General features: G+C 40.8%; 1 pseudogene; it reads left to right on the forward strand.

Annotated features, from left to right (window-relative positions):
* Positions 1–297: 297 nt before the first annotated feature.
* On the forward strand, positions 298–7,175 carry LOC117078906 (annotated as a pseudogene).
* The last annotated feature ends 1,936 nt before the right edge of the window (positions 7,176–9,111 follow it).

Below are 9,111 nucleotides of genomic sequence, written 5' to 3' on the forward strand. Positions count from 1 at the left end.
CAGCGGGCCACAAACTGCTGCTGAGTGCATCCATGCTTAAATGAACAGCACATTCCAAAGAGATCCAGAGAAGCTCAACTCAGAAGAAAAAATAAAAGAATGCAGAATCTCTTACAAGAGAGAGTAATCCTCTAGGCCACTAGACTTCCATGTTTATATTTTCTACATTGAAAACCAGAATGACTTCTACTAAAAAATCCTTGACCATTCCTATTGTACTACCATGCTTTGAAATGCCATTCTCACCTTTCCCTATCAGAATTTACCCTCACAAAAAGAATCACAAATGTCCTCTTGATGGAACAAGTCTCTAAAATCTTTGACGTCTCCGCCAGCAACACCAAAAGACGAAGCAGCATGCCGTATGTGTAAGTAGGTTTACACAAGTCACAGCTTAGCTTGAACTAAAATCGTACTGAGAAGACTGCTACATAGGATTAGGTTGGTGCAGAAGTAATTGCAATTTTTGCAATTAAAAGTAATATGCAAAGAAAGGTGGTTTGCTTAATTTCAAACACTTCAACTTCTCCTTTATGATTTCTATGAAAACTGGGTATTTTAAACCAATTTTTATGATCTATATCAAACTTTTCTATGAGCACAAGGTGAGTTTTTTGTTTGCTTCTAAAACATCAGATTTTCCTTGAAGTCTTCTCTGACAGAATGATGCAAGGAATGTTAATGGAAAGAAGGACCATTGACACGAACACTTTAGATGTCCCACAGCCTTTTAAGGAGTAACTGTTGAACAGTACTCTTTCTAATCACTATCATAAGACCGAGGGAGGAAGATGAACAATATCAAGAATTTCTGGCTGGGCACGGTGGCTCACGCCTGTAATCCCAGCACTTTGGGAGGCCGAGGCGGGCGGATTACGAGGTCAGGAGATCGAGACCATCCTGGCTAACATGGTGAAACCCCATCTCTACTAAAAATACAAAAAATTAGCAGGGTGTGGTGGCGGGCCCCTGTAGTCCCAACTACTCGGGAGGCTGAGGCAGGAGAAGGGTGTGAACCCGGGAGGCAGAGCTTGCAGTGAGCCGAGCTTGGGTCACTGCACTCCAACCTGAGCCACAGAGCGAGACTGTCTGAAAAAAAAAAAAGAAGAATTTCACTGCTCTCAGGGAACTCACACTCTAGTGAAAGTGATAGACGTTAAACAAATTGATAACTATATAATGTAGGAATTGCTGTTAAGAAAATGTTTAAGGTTTTGTGGGAGAGAAAAACGTGAGAACCTAGTATAATTTGAGTGACATAAAAGAAAGACAAGGAATTTCAGAGGAAAAGGTCGTGTTCAGTTGCAATCTATAAAAAAAGTAAGTCTAAAAACTAAAACTGCCACGTGGCATTATTAATACATTTATGTATGAGTATGACATCCACATATTTCTCTTTTTTTTTTGAGACAGAGTCTCACTCTGTTGCCCTGGCTGGAGTGCAGTGGCACGATCTCGGCTCACTGCAAGTTCTGTCTCCTGGGTTCACGCCATTCTCCTGCCTCAGCCTCCCGAGCAGCTGGGACTACAGGCACCCGCCACCACACCCAGTGAATTTTTTGTATTTTTAGTAGAGACAGGATTTCACCATGTTAGCCAGGGTGGTCTCAATCTCGTGACCTTGTGGTCTACCAGCTAGCTTAGGAGGGGATCAGGAAAAATAGCTAATGGGTGCCAGGCTTAATATCTGGATGATGAAATAATTCACACCACAAATCCCTGCAACACATGTCTACCTAGGTAACAAACCTGTACATGTGCCCCTGAATGTAAAATAAAAGTTTTTTTTTTTTTTTTGAAAAAAGACTATCGGGGCGGCTGGCCTGGCCCTCCGGGTCTCTGCAGCCACTTCTAGCTCCCGGCCCCGCCGGGAGACGCAGGTGCCACGGGGATGGGCGGCCGAGCGGGTGGCGCAGTGCAGGCAGCTGTATCAATCGCTTCCCCTCCAGGGACTCGCCGGTGTCTGGGGACCGCTGGCTGTGCAGCTGCGCTAGGCCTGCGGGGGCCGCCGCCCGGGAGCGCGGAGGCAGGGAGCGCGTGGTCCAGAGCCGCCCTCGACCTGGCCTGGCAGGTCCTGGCCCTGCGTAGGTGACGACGGCGGGACCGCGAGGCGCCGGACACCCGAGGCCGCGAGCAGCGTTGCCCCTCGCTTTTTCGCGCCCCTCCAGTCCTGCAGCCCTCCCTCGAACTCCGTCTGCCCGTCACCGATTGAAAGTGGCCCCGAGAATATTGGATGGTATTGAGTAAATATCATTAACCTTGTTGGGTGTGGTAACGGTAAAGTGGTTATGGTTTTTTTTTTTTTAAGACCTACTGATAGGTTGACAGGTAGAGTGATCTGGTGTCAGGAGTGTAAAATACGCCTATGAAAACTGGGGGAGAGGAATAAAACAAGCTGGCAGGACGTTTTTCATCGTTGATGCTGCGTGATGCAAGCACATGCGCTCATCATACAATCTCTCTACTTGTGTATCTGAAATTTTCCATAATAAAAAGTTTAGAGAAGTAAACCAAAAAGAAAAAGAAAAAAGAAAAAAGACTATCATTTAAAGAAAAGCTAGTTTAAAAGAGGATGTAGTTTAATGTGTCTAGATTTAGTTTTCTGAAGGATCAGAGGAACTTCTTGCTGTTTACTGAGCTACCAAAGGATAACTGCTGACTATTCTCCTCAAGTCTACAGAGGCCAAGGTGTTATTTTAAATTCTAATCTCTCCTGGTATTCTTCACTGCATTTAGCATAGACTTCAGCATAGAGTGGGTATTAACAAATAGCTGAATGATAGTGGGACCGGTTACAAATGCTTGCACAAAGCTAGGAAAATAAGTTTAAAAATAAGAAGTGACATAAGTTGGCTCAGATGAAAAAGGATTAATTCATGAGCTGATGATCAGGCTTGAAAAGGAACTTTTCTTGAAAACTAATTCCTGGATCTGAACATTTACATTTTCCTGCATTCTGTAGCCAGAGAAGGAAAATTTGGATATCTGTCCCTTGTTCCTTTTGTGAATACAGAACACTCACAGAGGTCTGTCATGAGTATTAATATAGGGGAAGTGAAGGTTTCGTTAAAATATGATGTTTATCATAAAATGTTGTCACTAAAGGATAATGGATTTAACCACATAAAATACTATGAGTCATAAGGCATATTCATAAGCATGATAAAAATGATAAATAATGATACCGTTGCAACCTGCATCTGGAAAACTAGGTCTGTAGCTGTGCACTTCGGTCAAATAACTTAATTTTCAAAGTTGAAGCTTGTTCGTCACTAATTGAAACTTCTAACATTCGAATTGTTTTTATACATCACTTTTTACATGCAGTTCCTCACTTAATTCTTGCAGCAATGCTTATGACAGATTTTTACTAACCTCATTTATCGATAGAGAAAATGAAGACTCCGACTATTTACTTGTTCAAGTTCATCTAAACAGAAAAAATGACAGACAGCACTCAAATTTTTATCTTCTGATTCTACATTTCATTCACAATCCCAGTATATCATACATCTTCTGAATATCAGTTATACTGAATATATTTGAAAGTATTTGCTAAATGGTGATATGTTGTATACATCAGAGGGACTGTGTAATCACTGAAAATCCATTTCATAATTAATTAATCTATTGATTTTTCCTTTAGCGGTCCTTCGCTAAATGCCACTAAATGTTTTCATCACTAACCAAGGTGCTAGAGGAATATGAGGAACTACTTACAAGTACCTCCTTATTTCACCGTTACATTTGATTGCACCCATTCCAATAAAAGTAGATCACTGTACACCAGTGTGCACTGACCTGGTTAATATACATGTAAATGACAGCTTTTTCAATGGAGTCATTTAAAGATAAGCAGCAAATATTTATATTCCTTTAAAGTATTGTTCCAAAAACGGCAGCAACAATTCACAAAAATAAGGCAGTTATTTGAGTTTAAAGCTTTGTTTTATTACCTGGACTGCATATAACTATAAGTTCACTCTTTGATGTATTTGCAATACTACAGAGTCTATTGAAGAACTCCAAGGGAAGGTGTTTGTTTGCATATGGGCAGTAAAACTTCTCTGTCCAATAAAATCTGACACAGAGCTTTTAAGTAACAAGCACACTGTTGATTAGGTGGTTTGATTTTCTAATGATTACCAGCCCTGTATTTGGACTAAACTCTAAAGTGTATTTAATGGTTAAAAATGATCTGAATTAGCTGTCTATGTTGAAATTAAACAGGATTATTTTACAGTCGAGGTAATCAGTCTCAGAAAAGAAATATTTAATTATTTAGTATCAGATGTAAAGTGGTTACTTCTAGCTCTTTGCTTATACACTTTGCTTGCCAGCCTAATTTATTAAGCACTTTCACAGATATTTTTCCATAAAAGTACATTACATGCCTATTTAGATAGATTAAATTACATAAAACTGAGAATATTAGACCATATTTGTCTTATATAAATTTTAAATGGTTCAACTTGATAGATAATCCTGCTAATGGGAGATTTGAAATGCACTCTTCCCTTTTCTACCTTTAATTAAATCAGCGTTCCCATATTTTCAGGTGTCCTTATCAAACTTTTATATGAACTCATCCTTCTAACCAATTCATGCAACAAAAAATATTTTTTGAAGGGGGATTGTGCTGAGATGACAACATCAATTTCCTATAAATGTAGTAATGGGTAATGATATAGAAGACTCTGCCCTACATGACTAAGTATAATAGATAAAAATTCCAAATTATAAAAGACAAAGATACATTCAAATAGTTACTTAGAGTTCATTAAAATACAGTATTTTGGTCAGATTATCAGCAGTATTGTGAACCCCCAAAGACCCTGACAGTCAAAAAAATAAGCTTAGAGATACTTAGAAGATATTATTAATCAGTAGTATTGAGTTTAGTATTTGCCTTTTTAATGTCTTGTCATATTTAATTTTATTTATTTCATTTTCAAAAGCTATGTTGAAGTTGGCAAAATTGCTCATCTCTGCAATGATTAATTTCCTCCTATGACTATATTATTAATATTTTGTGAGGCTCTAGCTTGGCCTAAGTAAGTTAGATCCCAAAGAATTCCAATCTTGATAGAGCAATTTTTCTGCCCTTCTCTGCCGATCTTATTTCTGGCAGCATGGAGCTATTTCATCTTAGATGCTAAGGCTTGGTACAATGTGTAATGTTCATGAACTAAAATGGAAATCAATGGACCAGGGCTGGAAAAGATGATCCATGACCAGACTGTTCTGACCTTCCAGAGTACTGTCTGCTGACCTACTTGGCAAGTTGAATTAACTATTCTCATTCATGCATAGCTGCGATCACTTAAACATTAAAGGGTTGGAACTCATTTCCTTCTCATTTTTTGACCTGAGTCAAAACTCTGTTGTTATTCCTTGAATATGTGGGATGAGGGAATGAGGGAGGATATGTGGGTAAATACATCAGTGTAAATTGGTGTGTGTATACATATGCATGCCCGAAGTTGTGTGCATTTTAAGTGATGATTTATTTTATTTTATTTTATTTTAATTTTTTAGACAAAGTCTCACTCTTGTCCCCCAGGTTGGAGTGCGATGGCGTGATCTCGGCTCACTGGAACCTCCACCTCCTGGGTTCAAGCCATTCCCCTGCCTCAGCCTCCCATGTAGCTGGGATTACAGGTGCCTGCCACCACGCCTGGATAATTTTTGTATCTTTAGTAGACATGGAGTTTCACCGCGTTGGCCAGGCTGGTCTCAAACTCCTGACCTCAGATGATCTGCCAGCCTTGGCCTCCCTAGAGTGCTGGGATTATAGGCATGAGCCACTGCGCCGGGCCAAGTGGTGATCTATTTTTAAAATGGGGCCCAGTTCTATGTTTCTTTTTTCCACATTCTATAAGGACATATGAAAATGGGGAATATCAGCTTAACCTGCACACATTAAGTCTTAACAAATATTTAGCTCTTGCATATCCTCTTTCTATGCCTTGAATGCCTTGTATCTACTCTTAAAATATTTTTAAGGCGCTGGAGCCGGAAAGACTGGAGAGAGAAAGGACGGAAAGAGGAAGGTTGGAGAGAGAGAGGTTAGAAAGGGAAAGGCTGGAGAGGGAGCGACTGGAACAAGAACAGCTGGAGAGAGAGAGACAGAACAGGAACAGCGGGAACTAGAAAGAGAGAGGCTGGAGAGACTGAAATGGGAGAGGCAAGAAAGGGAGTGACACGAACAGTTAGAAAGGGAACAGCTGGAATGGGAGAGAGAGCGCAGAATATCAAATGCTGCTTCCCCTGCCTCTGTTGAGACTCCTCTAAATTCTGTGCTGGGAGACTCTTCTGCTTTTGACCCAGGCTTGCAGGCAGTCTCCCAGCTGGCTGAGACTCCAGCCCAACAGGGCATTGTCTTGGGACCACCTGTACCTCCACCTCCTCCACCACTCCCACCAAGGCCTGCACAGGCTTCAGTAGCACTCCCTCCTGGCCCAGGACTCCCTCCACCTCCTCCACTCCCATCCATTGAGCCTCCACCACCCCCTCCTCCCCCTCCTCTCCCTAATCAAGTACCTCTTCCTCCTCCACCGCCTCCTGGCCTCCTGTCCCACTCCTCCCTGTATCTGGATTCTTTTGGGGATCCATGTCAGAAGACAATCGCCCCTTAACTGGACCTGCAGCTGCAATTAAGGAAGAAAAACTTAGGAAAGTGTCATGGAGGCCTCTTTCTCAAGCGGAGGGAATGCTATTGGTGTGAACTTGACCTCATCTAAAACAGATACAGGCCGTGGAAATGGACCCCTTCCTTTACGGGGTAGTGGTTTAATGAAATAAATGAGTGCCCTACTGCCAGGAGGAGAAGAATTGCTGAAAACAGATCACCAGTAGAAACAGAACAAAAAGAGGACAAAGCTGAAGATTCCAAGCTTGTAACTTCTAAGGCCTCTTGAACAAGTGCAACTGAACCAACAAGGAAACCTTGGGAAAGAACAAATACAATGAATGGCAGCAAGTCACATGTTATCTCCAGACCAAAATCCACACCCTTATTACAGCCCAGTGCCAGTGGAGTCCAGAAGGAAGGACTTGACTACCACAGGTTGAAGCAGGACATTTTAGAGGAAATGAGAAAGGTATGAACAAAGCTAAAAGAAGAGCTCCCTGATGCAATCAGGCAGACACTGAGCAAGTCAAATACTGCATAGAGAAACAGACAAAGGTGAGATAGGACTTTAATCTGGAGGAAAAAAATCCTATAAACAACAACTGTTCATAACAGCAAACCTTTACATTTTATGAGCTGTAAGAAGAAAATGGAGACAAACAGAAGGAGGGAAAAATCAACCTACTCTGAAAGCCTTCAGACATGATGACTCAGGCGATAAGCTCTTTCCCTCTGAGTTGGCTGTTTTTTTCTGGCCTTTACAACAGAATGGAAGAGAATCATATGAGAGTTCCTGTAACAGTTATGCAGAATATACTGAAACCCATCAGGCAAGATCACAGCACATTGAAATATTTTCATGTCAAGATAAAATAGCACATTTTCCACAATTCATTGCTTAAATAAAGAGGAGGAAGGCTTAGGAAGTTTTTTGCAGAGAGTGCTGATAAGTAATTGAGCAAGTTTGCTATTGTATTGTAATGTTTCTCTCAGGTTTGCTCTTCCTATCATATCTGATATTCCGTGAATAATTGAGATCAGCCCTATGTAAGTTCAGATCATAATATGTGGAACAAATGGAATTGTAAGTGCTTTCAAAGGATAACGTTTAGAAGAAAGTGCCATAAATTTGTTCAGCTTGAGGGATTTTAGAACGATGGGAAGTCTCTTGAGTTAGCCTTCATGCAATTTTGTAAATTAAAACATAAAATTTGTCCAGAATGTAAAGATTTAGACACCTTCCTAAATTCTTACAACGCTTTACCACATCTAAAAGCTTCTACATAACACACACCAGTGGTTAAATGTAAACACTACATTGCAGACTTACTGTAGGTTTTCCACCTTTTTAGATTTATGCATGTGGGCATTTTTATAGTGTAATTACAATCACCATGAAGTGAGCTTTTTAAATTGCAGACAGTAATGCATGTGATACTAATATGTAGTGGCCTTTTCAAGGCCTGGTTCCAGAGAAAACACTTTGTAGAGTATAGCGGGGTGGGAGGAAGTGGAGAAATAATTTTTTATTTGAAGTTGATTTCTTCACTATCTTTTTCTCAATTACTTGCATGAATAATAATGAGGAATATTTTGTGACTTTAATTGGCAAACATGTTACAAAACCAAGTACTTAATCTTTTACTTCATGTCTTCAGCTATTTGTATTTTATTTATTTATTTTATTTTATTTTATTTTTGAGACGGAGTCTCGCTCTGTCACCCAGGCTGGAGTGCAGTGGCGCGACCTCGGCTCACTGCAACCTCCACCTCCTGGGTTCACGCCTTTCTCCAGCCTCAATTTCAGTGGTCTGAAACACGATTTTGAGCTTCACATAATATCTTACTGTGGAACTCAAAGGTTTAATCACTGAATTTGGCAGTTATTCCCTAGGTACCCCTGCTGCTACACAGGTGTTTAGACACGGGTTCCTGAATGAAGCTGCTTTTGAATTATGTTACGTTGAAATATAAGAAATAACAATGATGGCAGCAATTAAGGCCACAGAAATCATTCGGTAAAGGAAAAACCAATGAGGAGTTCTGCAGTTTTCTTTTAATAAGTAAAGTGAGACTTGGGTTGTGGGAAGAAAGAATTAGACACTCTACCTGTTACCGTGTGTGTGCACTCGTGCACATGCTGTCTATACGGCAGTCACTCCCTTTTCTTTCCTTTGAAACTGGTAAGGTTAAAATAGGGGAGAAATCCTATACGTTGCAATGACACCTTTTTGGAAAATTTAATAAATCACACTCTCCAGCCAGGTGGGGTGGCTCACGCCTGTAACCCCTGCACTTTGGGAGGCCAAGACAGGCGGATCATGTGGTCAGGAGAGTGAGAACATCCTGGCTGACACGGTGAAACCCCGTCTCTATTTAAAAAAAAAAAAAAAAAAAAAAAAAGCCAGGCGTGGTGGCGGGTGCCTGTAGTCCCAGCTACCCAGGAGGTTGAGGCAGGAGAATGGTGTGAACCTGGG

This window comes from Trachypithecus francoisi, unplaced genomic scaffold (assembly GCF_009764315.1).
Source record: "Trachypithecus francoisi isolate TF-2019V2 unplaced genomic scaffold, Tfra_2.0 Lachesis_group0, whole genome shotgun sequence".
Classification (NCBI taxonomy): domain Eukaryota; kingdom Metazoa; phylum Chordata; class Mammalia; order Primates; family Cercopithecidae; genus Trachypithecus; species Trachypithecus francoisi.